The following is a 16,172-nucleotide window of genomic DNA, read 5'->3' as shown; positions in this document are numbered from 1 at the left end:
TTAAACTAGAAATAGCAACCTGATAGTGATGAGATTTCTTCAAATTGGAGGGCTTTGTTCTTTTTTCTGCTGGAAGTAAAGTGTCTGTCATAGAGCCCAAAAAGGATTAAGAGGGAATCAGAGAGAGAGGAGAAACATCTTGTAACAACTGAGCACCTTGGAAAGGACTTGCAATATTATCAACATTGTTTAGAGGTACGAAGCTCTCTGTTGAATTAATTACACTTGTTGTCCCATTTGATGTAGAAGGAGGAGATGGAGCAAATTGATAAAAGGAGCATTTATGGTAATCAGTCACAAAGTCCTTGTAGACCCTAACAACATCAATGCCTAAACCTTGACACTGCGAATTAAAATGACCCAATTTATCTATACGGTCATCAATATCTCTAGTACCCTATAAGCAATTGTCTTGATTCCATTTCCCTATGGAAGAAGTCATTATGATGGACTTGGGAAGTGGTTTTGTGAGGTTTAGCAGCAAGCATACCCTGACACTTAAATGGGCCAGTTCATATGGGATAAGATCATGCTTGATAAAAATACCCATTTGGTTAGCCACAATTTCCATAATATTTGGATCACGATATTCAAGCGGGAGCCCCGAGAGAGTAATCCAAAAAGGCATGAAAAGGGGGGGAACTGACTCCATGCTAAAATTTGGAACCCACGCCAAAGTGATAATACCAATACCCTTACAGAACCATCCCTTATATTTATGAACACAATTTCTATATTCTTTAGAATAAAAAATGGCAATAAAAAAGAGAGACTGCTTATCCATCAAAAAAATATCCTTCAAGCCCAACCAATTCTGTTTAGCCCAAAATGAAAGTTGCATAAAGGAAATAGTAGAATGAAGTTTACCAATGAGGGTTGTGGCACATAGAAGATCTATTTGAGGCTGAATAAGGTGGTCCGGTAAACCAATCTTATACACACCTTCAGATTTGCCTGATTTTCCAGTGTTAGCAGTAATCTTGTTCTTTGGTGAGACTGGAGCCCAGCTACCCTCTTTAGCTGTTTCATTTAGACATTGCCCATTACCTTCTACATCCGAGTTAAGTGCTTGTGTATCGGGAAGTAATGTGGAAGAGGTTTTCTTTCTCTAGCTCTATGTAATATGTTTTGGTTTGAAGGGTGCTCCTTGACACAAGTTATTTATTGGGAGATTGTTTGGGGTTGAAAGAAAATTGGGGTTTATGGACTGGGTATTGTTTGGCCAAGTCACATATGATGGAACATTAGCAGGATTAGCCTGTGATTTAGATAGAGAACGATGTGATAATGGTGGTATCCCCTCACAAATGTCAAACAAGGGTTGTGGTGTTCAATCTAGTCGGCATGCAAACCGATGTCGCAGGAATCTTCTTTCTCTCCCCTTATCCTGATGCCTGCCTGGAAACCGTTAGAATCCATCAAAAGATTGTCTATTCTTTGATATATCATCATGTAGCTATCACGTAACCCACCTACCTCCCACAGGTCCAAGTCCTAGTAACCCTGGTTGCATGTTTTGTTGCATCACTCTGAGTTACTCAATGCTCAACTTCCTCTCACCATGCACGATCATGAAGAAGAATGCATGGTAATACTTCCAACAACAATACTAGGCATGAAGCACTTGATGACTGTCGCCTCACATCCTCCTGTGATGGCCACCTACAGCCCCACCGTCGATCCTCGCAGCCTCTCGGCTTAGGGTTTGAGAGGATTGTGTTTGCAGAGGATCACGTTCACAGAACAAAGAAACCCGTAATAAATGTTGATTTCCTATTTCTTCCCCAATTTATTCAGCTAAATGTCACCAAAAAAATCTTTATGAACTGTTGTCGCATGATGCTTCCATGTTGCAACGACACCCCCTAATCACTACCATTGTGGATATCCTAGTCCAGTTAATCCCTGCAAATTCGAGCACGCAGTCACAATGTAAGCCCAAGGTCACAGATAGGGGCGAGCTTCATTGTCCCAATAATGGCGGTGGCTAGGGTTTGTAGAGAGGAAAAAATCCTCCCTCAATGATGGAGACCATGACTCGACCAGCACAGGTGGCAGATAGGGTTCACAGAGCTGGTTCGCGCAGTCCTGCAATAAGCAGTCCTCCCTCAATGGTGGTGGCTAGAGGTCGCAGAGACCACGATCCGGCCAGCACAGGCGGCGGCTAGGGTTCACAGAGCCGACAACATGTTCACAGAGCTTTCATACACAGGTGGTGGCTAGTCTCTCAACCAGAAAGATACCATAAGGAATGTTGATTGATGAAGATATTAGTTTTGAATCCATTCCCATTCTAAATGAGACACAGTTTGATAGCTTCCTAGGTAGGCTAGATGCACTTCATGACAAAGGCGCCTTGAAATATGTTATCTCCCTCAATGGCAGTGGCTAGAGGTCGCAGAGACCACGACCCGGCTAGCATAGGCAGCAGCTAGGGTTCGCAGAGCCGACAGCATGTTCACAGAGCTTAGATGCCCACTTTTTTCCATTTTAAAGTGAAATTTATTAAAAATTGTACATATGATTATTTCCAAATTAAATTTGTATATATCCAAATTAATTTTTTTCTTTGTTAAGATAAGTATATCTGTTGGTGTAAATAATTATTCATCATGGATATTATTACACCTTACTTAAGTTTACTTAGGAAATGCATTTCATAGTAGTTTGGGTATGAGACACTTGGGTGTTTGTGCCACATTGGGATAGTGTGTGTAGGAGAATTTCCACCTTTTATGGTGTGATCTTGTTGTTACACTCCACATTCAGTGGGTGATCCACCTCATGTGGAATATTATATTGTTTCTCCTACCTACCCACACCTATTTCCTACCTACCCTTGTTTCTTATTGAGCCACATGTCATGTTTGTGTGCTCACATATCCATATAGCCTTGCCTATATAAGCAGGCTCATATTCATTGTATGTATCAATTGATGATCCAATTGATCAGTATTTTCATCTTGATAGAATACAGTTTATTTCTATCATCTATTTTGTTCTCTCTTATTTGTGCTTTCCATTGCCTCTTGATCTTAGCAAAATCTCACATGGTATCAGAGCTGGTCCATGTCTCACATGGTATCAGAGCCATCAGAGTGTCATTGGTTTGCTAATTGAGAGAAATTTGATGCTATTTGGGGTTGTGTATTTTGGAGTTTTCTATTGCAAGTTATTATTGAAGCTTGATGGGTTAAATCTGAGGTTACCATTAGATTGAGGAGGTCCAAGAAAGTTAGTTTTGCCTTTTGTTTCATCAAAATCGGACTTCAGAGGCCAAATCTAGAGGCATTTGAAGTTTGACGCTGTGGCGGAAATTTTCCAGAAATTATAATTTTGCAGGCAATTTTCAAATAGCGATATCTCACTCATCCGGACTCATTTTTTCGAGCAATTTTTTTTTGTTTTGGGGGTAGAATTTTGTGATCTATACAGTGGTGCAAGATTTTTCTAATTTTTGGATACAGGTTTTTCGGAAATCGTGAAATCTCGATTTTTACAACTTTGGGGGCTTCGTTTGGGCTCATATGGACTCCTTTTCAGGTGCCATTTTTTTTTTAAGTGCATATTTTTTCATCTACTTTCATAATCTGCCATCTGTTTGCAGTGATTTTAAGTAGAAATTGTACTTTCAGTATTTGGCCATTTTTGGTATATTTGGTACTTGCTTTTTGCTTGGATCTCAGTTTAGATCACTAGCAGTATTTGTTGAAGTCTCTTAGATCTCATTTTGAGAAGTTGTAAATTGAAATCACAAGTCCACTTTGCCTTGTTTTGAAAGTGGCCCATTATATACGCACTAAGTATAAAGTGCCAAAATCACCATTTTAGGGGGATTTCTTGATTGAGTATTTTGGGGGGGTGTCTTGTGTGATTGTGCCTCTCTCTATCTTGTGTTTTTTCATTTTGGTGCTATGGGTTCTCCTAAATTTCCACTTTTAACTCCTCATAATTATGCATCATGGAAAATTAAGGCATGGAGTAAACTAATGGAAAAAGGACTCATTCATTATGTAAATGAAACTATTACAGCACCACCTAATCCTAAGGCTGATCCTAATGCTCAAATTGAATGGCTTACTAAGAATGCTATGGCACTTGGAACACTTAGAAAGTATGTATCAGATGACCTTATTTTTCACATTGATAAGTGTACAACAATTAAAGAGGCTTGGGATATTTTTAAGAAATTGTATGGTCAAGTTGATGAGATTAAGGGCTACAAGCTTGATAGTGAACTCACAACTTTGGATCCCAAGGATTTTGATACAATCCAAGATTATGTCACAAAAGCAACTGAGTTAAGAGAAAAGCTAAAGGATTGTGGAATTGACAAAAAGGATGCTCAATTGGTTTATAACTTGTTGGACAAGCTTCCTTCAGAGTATGCAGCCTTTGTATCTAGCTTTCACACCCATAGGTTAGCTCAAGATTCCTCATACACTTCTCCCTCATTTGATTCATTCACGGAGATGTTAATACTTGAGCAATCTAAGTTGACCATGTTACTACTTATCAAATTGCCATTAGTTTTATATACAAAGTCATTCTATATACTCTAGTCGGTTACCACTACCGAAATATTTAGTCGGTATGAACAGTCTAGTCGGTTACAGAAGGAAAACAGTCACAGAGCCCAGTATACACCGAGTTGTCTACCGAGTGTTATTTCATGTCTACCGAGCAGTAAAGATAATACACCGAGTTGATATACACCGAGTGAAACGTGTTACTAGATTCATTGAACTTGGACACACATATGAAAACGTGTTACAAGATCGAGGCACATAGAACCGTTATCACATTGGAAATTGCACATATAGATTTTGTATAATTTTGAGGTCATCCAACCAATGAAATATTTTGCATGGTTATTTATTCGAGAAATCATGTTTGTAAGATCGAAGCAATGACTCAGATCACCGACATAAGAAATCTATTTATACAGCATGAATTTAGGGTTAGATATATGTGAATGAGAGAAATGTGTGTGCATATGTGTATGAAGCAAGACTTATGTGAGACATGAGTAATCACAGAGTATTATGACTGTTACAGAGACACAAAGGTCACCGAGAAGGTTATCAGAGAACAGTCAAAGAACAGAGTAAACAGAAGGGTTTACCGAGTTACTTTATGAGTTACCGAGGTATGCTATAGGCAAGGTAATCTTATTTTGAGCACATAGAATCTGCTACAGCATTTTAGATGTAAAGTTGCAGATATTTGTAAAATCTTATTGTAATATTTTGAAGTTGTAAGAGAAACCTTTAACAGGGTAAAAGACTCTAATCAAGTCTATAAATTGTAAATCCTCTAACTAGGTGCAACATTTATATAAAGTGTTGTAAAATCCTTTGGCAAGGTAGATCTAACAGATCTTGTTACTCCTAATAGGGTATGCTATCAGAAATAGCTAAATATGTAGCTCTAACCGAGCACTCTTTATTATTGCAGTAGTGAAGTTGTGGGTGTCATCCCCATGGCAGTTTTTCTCTCTAACCAAGAGTTTCTGCGTAACCAAAATATATGTGTTATGGAGTGAATCATGTATGATTGTTACTCATTTGTTTTAGCTTTATGTTATGTTACAACAGTTTTTGGTTTATGCATAACAGTAAAGATATTGTTGATAAAAGGATTTGAAGTACTGATTCACCCCTCCCCTCTCAGTATATTAGCTTTCCATATTGGGCCTAACAGACCACGATGGGGATTCTCAAATCTTCAAAGTTACAAGCTTTGGTGGCTAACAAAGGGAATCAAAGTAATCAAAGAAAAGGCAAGAATCAAAAGCAACCTAAGTCTAAACCACAACAAGATGGAGCACAATCTTCCTCTCCACAACAAGGTGATTCACCATTCTCACCTAAGAGGAAATCATATAAGGACAATTTGTTTTGTGGATATTGCAAGAAGTCGGGAGATGATGAACATCATTGTTATAAGAAGGATATTGATGAGTTGAAGAATCTTCTTGAGAAGAACAGAATCAACCTACCTTCTAGAATGTCTACATCGGCTTCTTCTTCCAAGGATAAAGGAAAGGATCACTCTTTTGGGACAGATAAAGGAAAGAAATAAGCTCTTTGTGCTACTACAAGTCATGATTTAGGGAGATGGCTTCTAGATTCAGGGGATTCTCATCATATGGCATCTTCACAGTCTATGTTTTCTACATTTGAGCCTTGCCACATGCCGCAGATTCTGATGGGCAATCATACATACATGGATGTGATTGGGAAAGGATCTATTGCCATTGGGGATAACTCCTTCAATGATGTGTTGTGTGTACCCCACTTGACAAATAATCTTCTTTCCATCTATCAAATCACACATGGGGCAACTAGGAAAACTGTGGAGTTCACACCTTATTCAGTTATCATTAGAGACTGGAGAGTGGAGCTATCATTGCGACTGGGGTGGTTGATCATGCATCTCGATTGTACTCTTTTTCAGATTTTGGTCCTATTGATAAGGTTGGTTCTTCCTATGTTGATGATTTAGATTTTGAGGAGAACTTTGGGGATTTGAATTTGGGGATTCTCACATGTGAACCCGTTCTTGAGCCTTGCATTTCATCTCCTTCTATTGATATCACACCACCTATTGCACCTGATGATACAGCTAGTGCGACAGTTTTGCCTTCTTATGATTTAGTGCAGTAGGATATTTCATGTCTTCCAGTTTCGGTTGATTGGGATGCCTACTTGACAGACATTGCAGATTTGGGAGACACCATTGATGACATTCATCTTCTCTTTGATGAAGATGATCCTTCTTTTATTGTTGTGAGGGATCACTCTGACCCTCTTGTGCATTCTCTACATGATCAATCTTTAGAGGTTGACATGATTGTGGATACTTTTGTACAACACTTGGAGGAGGTCTCTTTATCTTTTGAGGAGACATATGAGTCTTTGGATATTGTTCTACATTCATGTCCACTAGATCTTAGAGTGCTTTTTTCAGCAGTGTGGCACAGTTTACCACCTTTGGAGAGGGTACCTTTCAGCATCGACATGGGGACACTTGAGCAGTTTTCAGAGATTCCTTTCATCATTAGTATTTTTGCTTCATCTTCCCTTCATGGTTGGGGAGACTTCATGTATACACCTTTGGTTTTGTTTCTTCCTAAGTGGAGGAATGTGGTTTGACGTTCATGGAGCAGTTTCTTCATTCATCTTCGAGCTTCTATCATTGGTGCAGATTCCACATTGAGGGGGGGCTTCCTAGTCTCTCTCTTCTTCTTCTTCTTCTTCTTCTTCTTCTTCTTCTTTTTCTTCTTCTTCTCTCATATGGGGGGGACTTTTTCCTCGCATGGGGTTTTGTCCTTCACATACTTCTATGAGAGTTCTTTGTATCTAGTTTTCATCTCTCTTTTGGGGGAGGGTTTTTTCCCATTGGGTTTTTCTCTCTTTCCCCGCTTTGTGAGAGATTTCCTTGCATTGGTTTTCATGCATTTGCATTTGTACATGGGTACCTAACATGGCCTCGTAGTCGGGACCCATCTTGCATTTCTTAGTTGCATTGTAGACTTTAGTGCATTCCCCTAAGTTGCACTTAAAGGGGGGTGTTGGTGTAAATAATTATTCATCATGGATATTATTACACCTTACTTAAGTTTACTTAGGAAATGCATTTCATAGTAGTTTGGGTATGAGACACTTGGGTGTTTGTGCCACATTGGGATAGTGTGTGTAGGAGAATTTCCACCTTTTATGGTGTGATCTTGTTATTACACTCCACATTCAGTGGGTGATCCACCTCATGTGGAATATTATATTGTTTCTCCTACCTACCCACACCTATTTCCTACCTACCCTTGTTTCTTATTGAGCCACATGTCATGTTTGTGTGCTTACATATCCATATAGCCTTGCCTATATAAGCAGGCTCATATTCATTGTATGTATCGATTGATGATCCAGTTGATCAGTATTTTCATCTTGATAGAATACAGTTTATTTCTATCATCTATTTTGTTCTCTCTTATTTGTTCTTTCCATTGCCTCTTGATCTTGGCAAAATCTCACAATATCATTATCTAGTGTACAAATTTTGTTTTAATTTGTTTTCTCTATTTCCCTATTTTTCTATGTGAAACAAAGATCTTGATGTTCAATGATAAACCTACATTAACAGGAAATAAAAAATGCATATAATAATGAAATAAAAGGTATTAAAAATATACGTTTTAAAAATTATAATAAAGACTACATACTTACAAAATATAATTTATAAAAAGTAGTTTTATTTGTCAACATTTTGATATGTAGAGAAGAGACTTCGTTGTGAATATGATTTAAGACTAAAAAGGTTATATCCAGTAGGGTTTGATTTAAAAGATGTATAATCTAATCCTCTTCATTTAAAACCCTTTAGATGGAACTTTCAAGACTTACCCCATGTTCCCATGTGGTTGCTTAACTCTATTTTCTGCTTAAATTTAAGCAGTTAAGTGTTCCCATGCAACTTTAAAATTGTGAAAAAAGGGATAATTTAGAATCTTTCCCTATTTTGGTGGAGCAGCTATTGTTTAGGAATTAAAAATAAGTTACGGAAGAAAAGGGGGGGCTGGAAATTGTAATACCCTAAAAATGGTCATCTAAACCATGGGTCCCTAATCTTGTTGAGTGTAAGTCATATGATGTTTTAAAAGATAAGGCCAAAACCATATTCAAGACACTTGTCCCGCTCTCCCACTCTGCAAGTTCAAAATTCAAACCTTTGTCGTTCATGGTGGTGTCTGTTGGTGGGGATCTCCCCCCACCACCTACAGACCCTGTTTTGGACTCTGCGATGCTGACACTGTCTGTCACATCCTCCCCTGGTCCCATGGCGGTTCCTCCCTCTGGTTCGGTGGTGCCTCAGATTGACAGTTCTTCTTCGAAGTGCTCTCTGGCCACGCCCATGGTTTCTGATTCTGATCCTATTCCTGATGTGTCGGTTGTTCTAATCACTGAGCCTCCAGTTGTTAACACGAATCTCAAAGGTTGGAAAAATGTGTTGGTTGGAAATACTGAGACTGTGGACCCCAACATCGTCCCCATCTACTCACAAACTAAGGAGGGAACGTCTTTAGAGCTTCTTGACCTTGTTTTGGACCGTATTTTACAGAACATGGCCAATACTCTGGTGGGAAAGTTCTTCTTCCTGCGCCCCACGGTGGAGATGGTCAGAAAAAGGGTCAAGGACAAATAGAAACTGAAAGGGAGTGTTTTTGTTAGTGTCATGCCTGGCGCTCTTTTCCTCTTCAAATTCACTGTTGAGGAGGATGTCGCCCTTGTCCTCTCTGGATGTTGGTCCTATGGTCGAAACAACCTTTCTCTCTATCGTTGGAAGGCTGGTTTCGACCCTACGGCTGACTTGCAGAAAACTACTATGGTATGGGTTCGGCTCCTGGAGCTTCCCCTTGAATACTGGGATGAGTTCATCTTTAAATGGATTGGGAACTCCTTTGGTCATTTTGTTGGTGTTGATGATATCACCAAAACCAAATTGCGTCTGGTCTATGCTTGTTTTTGTATTCAAGCTACTGTGAGCATGAATCTCCCCAACTTCATAACCCTCAAATCCAGGCTTGGTAGCTAGACTCAATCCCTAGTTTATGAAAATGCCACCCTCTTCAGCCAAAAATGTCACAAATCTGGGCATGTTATTTCCTAATGCAAGGCTTTGGCCCCCCTACCTCTCAAGCTTAAGGGCCCGGCCCTGGTGGAAGATCATGTGCCAATTGCTCCTATTATTTATCAAGACGTGGTTGTGGGGCTTGTTGTGACTCCTACTCCTGGCCCGAACATGCCTCCCTCAACAGTCGAGGACCTGGTTATGGAAGAATACCCCTTTTCTTAGAGTATTAACAACCTTCTCAAATCTCCTGCAAAGAATGTGGAGGAAGCCTCTAATTCGGCCCAGAAGGAACAGTGCATCTCCCGGACGGTCAGCTGAGTTTCACTGGTTGATCAACTAGAAGATGGTGTGATTGTGAGGGGCCCCTCTCTCACCCTAGAGATAGCTCACTCCCCGTTGATGTTTCCCACCCCGAACCAGGGTATCCTCTCACTTGGTGCTCCTAGTGTGTTATCTAGTGGTTGCATGACTCTTTTTGATGAGGGATGGATTACTCAAAGACGCAAGACCAGGAATGCAAAGCCCAATGTGGAGACGAACCTCAAAGCAGGTCGGCCATCGCAGAGACTATCAAGACAAAAGGAAGTAGCAAGGGATATTGCCAATGACAGGAAGTGGACCTTGGAGATGTCCATTAAAGGTAATAAATGAAGGTCCTCTCCTGGAACATGAGGGGCCTTAACAACCCCCAAAAGCAATATGCTCTTAAGAAGTGTATTTTTGAAAAAAAAATTATGGTCCTTCTTTTCTAATAAGTTAAGATGTCTATGTCTTCCTTTTCCCTTGTTGTTGGGAAAATTTGGCCTGGTGCTAAGCTTGTTATTAGTGATTCTATTGGAGCCTCTGGTGGCTTGGTCACCATGTAGGACCCCTCCCATTTTTCTGGCAGTCTTCTCTCCTCCTCGGCCAACCTTTTGGTCTCTGAACTCTCTTCCCCGATGGACTCTTGCATTCTTGTTAATGTTTATGCCCCCAATGTTAGATCAGGTAGACTAAATCTCTAGAATGACATAACTACTCTAATACAAAATAATGTCAATGCTCACTGGTTGATTACGAGTGATTTCAACTCTCCTTTGATACCCTCTGAGAAGTTGGGAGGACTTCCAGAGTACTCTGACACCATGACTGATCTTGCCAACTTCATTGGTAGGAACGAGTTGATGGATGTGGATTTACTGGAGCAAAAATTCACTTGGTCCAATCTTAGGAAGGGAAAGGATCTTATTCAGGTCAGACTTGATAGATTTCTCATCTAGGTCAATTGGAGAATTGGTCCCTCCTTGAAGCTCACTTCCCTACCCAGAACGTTCTCTGACCACAACCTCATGCTCCTTTGGAATACCACAAATGGGGAAATGAAGAATCATCCTTTTCGATATGATATTATGTGGAACTCTCATCTGGAGTTCAAGGATTGCATTAAAAGATGGTGGAGCACCAACATACCTAGTACTCCTATGTTTAGGATTGCCTAGAAGCTTGACTTGGTCAAAAGAAATGTCTAGGGCTGGAACAAATACACCTTCGGGGATATCTTCAAGCAAAAAAAAGAGCTCAATAGTAAACTGACTGTTATCCAAGAGCGTATTGATCAAGGTGACTCCCTTGAAGCCACACATATGGAGGAGGTTGGCCTCCATAGAAAATGAAAGGAAAACTCCCACAAAGAGGAACTCAAAGAGGAACTCTAGTGGAAACAGAAATCCAGGGTTCAATGGCTCAAAGAGGGTGATAAGAATACAACTTTCTTCCACATATATGCTATTATCCACAAGCGTAGAAACCACATATCCTCCCTCATTGACGACAACAATCAGGTGGTCTATGATGTTGATAGTTTTAGCAGACTAACTACCAACTATTTTGCCACTTTATTTAGGGATGATGGTGACCTGGGGGCCCCTGTTGGGGAGGATCTTCTCAACTGCCTCCCACCACCCCTCTCGGTGGAAGATAACAACCTTATTTTGGCCCCTATTTCTGAGGAGGAAGTCAAGTCTGTTGATTTTTCTATGGGCCCCTTCAAAGTCCCGGGTCCTGATGGTTCCCCCCCAGCTTTTTTTCAAGATTTTTGGGATGTGGTGGGCCCTGATGTTGTTCTAGTTACTAGAGATTTTTTCGAATCGGGAAGGCTCCTTAACAAACTCAATCACACCTTCATTGCTCATAATTCAAATATTGGGAATATCCCTTTGATCCCTTCTGATGTGGTGGTGACTCGTTCGGCCAGGTTGGCGATGACGCACGTGTTGTTGTGTTAGAAATTCCTTGGGCTTGCAAAGTCATGATGAGGTACGATTGGATTGGAAACGTGTTGGTTGCCACCGGTATTTGTTGGCTCTTAATGGCTCGTAACCAGGAAATCATTTCTAAAAGTGACTTCATTTTTTCCCATGCGCCCAATTTCATTTCTCATTTATTGATGTCGGGCTTGCACACTTCCCTTTATCTCTTCTTGGCTTGCTTCTCGAAGGGTCTCTACAACTTTCTCTATGCTAATTTTTTCATGACTAAAGAAGCTCTGTTGGCGGAGGATATGGGGGGCGACAGAGTTAGATATAAACCAGATAATCTGAATGATTTTAAAAATGACCCCCAATTCTGGAATTTTTGTGTTGAAGGTGGGGTTGCCAATTTTCTGGATTGCCTGAAGAGCCATAATGAGTAGCTCTCGGCTGCTTTTGCCTCCTCCTGGTCTAAGAGGCGGGTCTTGGTTGGCAACATTTCCTTTGATGTCTCTAAGGAGACTATTTCCCAAGCTACGAAGCTGACCCTTGATGGCCACCGCTGGAAGCATACTAGCCATGTTGCAAACAGTGAAGGTTTGAAATGGTTATTCCGTAACCGCGAAGAACCCGTCAAGTTGCAAGGTGGATTTGCTTGGGAGGAGCTCAAGCACCCATGGAACATGAACTGCCTCATGATCATGAAGTACTTCACTCTCGAAGGCAGGCATAAGGTATTCTACTACTATCATTTGCCCCTCCTCAATCACTTCCGCAACAACGATTTGCTTTGTCTGTCATTTTATCTACTGCACTCTATAGAGATTTCTGTTAAAGACACCATGGACCCCAAGCATGGGGATAATCCACCCTACCTCCTCCACTAGGGGCTCATTTACAAGTTATATAAATTCCATGAGGCCCTCTGCCCCCCCCCCAAAAAAATCTTTCACTCTTTTAGCCCTCCATGCCAACTCCTCAGTAGCTTGTGGCCCTATCTATGGCTTTCCCTAGATTCTTCCAATATCCCCATGAGGGCTTTACTACGGCCACCATGTCTTTGCATGCTTACGCTTCAGTTGTTTCCTTATCGGCTGTCTCCCCTAGTTTAACTCTATCTGCCTCTCCCAATGCTTCTCGCTCCCTGTCCAAGGGCAAAGGCAAAACCCTTGCTAAACACAAACACATTGTCTTTGATGACGATTCTTCCTCTGAGGATGTTGAGAATGACAATCCTTCCCCTGATTCCGAGGTTAAAAGGAGATCCTCCATACTTGCTTCCAAAAGCCGCAAAAAGAAGACCCTGGTGATTGCGAATTTGGACTCTGAGGAGGACCCCATTGGGGACAAGGAGGAAGAGGGCCCTAATACCACTATGGGGGGCCCTGATGGGGATGCTATGGATATGGATGTGACTGGGGATCCCCATGGTTACGACCACTATTGGTGCCGCTAACATGAGTATCTCTGAAATGCAAACTCAGGACCCCATTGATGTTAAGGATATGACCCCTATGAACACGGGCACTGAGGGTCTTATGGGCATGAAAATCTCTGATAGCAAATCCCTAGAATCTGGTAATTTGGACCCAGAATTAAAAATGGTTGAACAGGTGATGCATTCTATCCCTCTGATGGGCCTGGTTAATGATAGTGATAACTCCCTTGTTGGTGGTGTGCCTAAAGAGACCGAAGAGACTACAAATGGCATGGTTGCTGAGAACCCCCAGGATGTCCCTACTCTCCAACAAATGGAAAAGCTGAGCACGGATGTGTTGGACATCACACAGAGAATTGAAAACCTTGGCCCTATGCTTGATCTGCAGACTATCAAGGAGGATGTCAATCGGCTCAAGAACAAGATGGAGGCTTGGGAAGCCCAAATGGTGGGTCTTAACAAATTTCATGTGCAGGTTTAACATAGCTCCGCGCTCACCCTCTCTCTGTTGAGGGAATGTTCTGCGGACACTGAGGAGGACAAGCAGGAGGCTAGGGACCTCTACAAGTTCATGTCCAATGAATGGAACTGTGCTATGGATGCCACTTGGGTGTGCAAGGCAACCCTATAGTTTGTTTTTTGTTTTCTGTTGTTGTTTTTTATTTCTAAAGACTTGGTTATTTTTTGCTGATAGTTGTTAATTTTTGTTATAGTGTTGTTTTTGCACTATATTTTTAATAGTTTTGTTATGTAAAGGGTCATTCCTCTTGTTCTCACTACTTTATTAATCAAAAACATCACCAAGGTCCTAACCAAAGGCATTAAATCAACCTTGAGCACCTGATTAATTAATTGTTCAATCATTAATGTTACATGGCAAATTAATCACTCTATATTAATTAAATATTTATTAATCATTTCAAGTAAATCATTTTTGATCAATTATCCTATTTATTTAAATAAATATCCTAGCATATTTAATTAATAAATAAATTTGCCATTTAATCATTAAAAAAAGGAATTAATTTACAAGCAGAGATTTATCACAAAAAGAGGAATTAATCTGCAAAAGAAAGAGTTAAATTGAAAAACAAAATAAAAGAATTAAATTGAAAGAAGAAATCAAACTTAAGATATATTTTTTTCTAAAATTGAGACAACTTGAGAAATAATAAAAGCAATTAAATTGAATTAATCATTTTCTCTAAAAATAAAACTTAAAGCTTTTCTTGAGGAAAGAGGTTCAGTTATATTGAAAAACCTTTTTCTAAATAAAAATCTTGAGAAAATTAAAGAAAAGTGCATGGAATCACCTAATTTTATCTCAAGTGCATGGAATCAACTAAATTTATCTCTAATGCAAACTTAGACTTATAATCTGAATGCATTCAATCAAGCTATAATTGGAATCTATCTCAAGATTAACTTAATTTGATATCTCAATTATTTTAATTAACCAAGATTGTGCTATTTTTTTAGGAATCTCAACCGCTCATTGCTAATCGATCTTGACCGTTGGTCTCTCTTTTGAGTCTCTATAAATTCAACCTTCATCTCTCATTCAAAACACCGTGGAGATTTATTGTTATTGTGCAATTTTTGCTTTAGAAGCATTGAAAATATTGTACTTTGAGATTATTGCATCTTAGTTTAGCTTTTTGCATATTTAGTTTAATCATGATTGTTTGAATTCATCTAGCTTATTATTCATTCATTTAGCTTAATATTCATTCATCTAGCTTAATCTTGCATCCATTTAGCTTATTCTTGTGCTCATATAGATTAAATCCTTCGTCTTGATGTAGTCTAGTCACTGGTATTTCTTAGACAAATCTGAGAGCAAGTCTATACTCACATCTTTTAGAAGGCAATAGGTCAATTTGTTATGGTTTTTTATATTCATGATTATATTTATCTAACCATGCATGCAATGACTTAATTGAAGTGTTGTGTCTTACAGCTCGCAGACTTTACTCACTTTTCACACACACGGAAATAAACAGCGAGTGCTTATTAACAAAAATGTCATGTGATTCCACAATTTGTTTTCCTTCTTTTTTCAAGATTTTTTTTTTTTTTTTCAAATTTTAAGTTGCACAAATTAGTATTAATACTATTAATACAATGTTAAGATGTTTTATTTTAAAATAAATGACAAATATCAATATTAATGGGATCAGCTGCTCCACAAACAATTCCTAAAAATATTGAGCAACAGCTGCTAGCCAAAATAAGCTAAGCAACCGCATGGGAACATGCACTTAACCATTTTTTTTTTAAAAGAAGTGATTTCAAACGAAATCAAGATATCTTAAAGTGGGACAAACTATTGTGGCAAGACCAAACCAAATGTACTTTGACGAAGCAGGTCAATGTTGAAGTGATAATGGAAGTTCAATGTTGTAGTATACAACATTGAAAGCTCTATTGTATAGAGACCTAGCACTAGTCGAAACACCAAAATCCAAACAAGTATGAACTTAATATGAGCTAGCAATGGAGTGTGAGATAAATGTTAACACATAGGAATGATTGATCTGATTTTAGAAGTTTACAAAATAATTGCACTTAACTCCTAATTATAGACTATTTTCCCTGATCCAACATAATTATGTGGTTATGTATTTTAATCATTGAAATTATGGAAAATAGAATTCAGTTGTTCTTTATCCAAATTAATGAAACATAAACTAATTACTTATATTTTGAAATTAGAAAACTCAAAGAATCTGATACTAAAAGAGAATTATAAGACAAAAGAGAAGAATAGAGATCACGAGCTTGATAACGGAGTGCGCTCAATTTGAGTTGCGTCTCTGGGTTCGCTTCTCAATGAGGAACCGCTTTATTAATGATGCCAAGCAATTACGGCT

Source organism: Cryptomeria japonica, chromosome 6, assembly GCF_030272615.1.
Source record: "Cryptomeria japonica chromosome 6, Sugi_1.0, whole genome shotgun sequence".
Taxonomy (NCBI): Eukaryota; Viridiplantae; Streptophyta; class Pinopsida; order Cupressales; family Cupressaceae; genus Cryptomeria; species Cryptomeria japonica.
The sequence above is the reverse complement of the archived record's forward strand: the minus strand, read 5'-3'. Positions refer to the sequence as shown.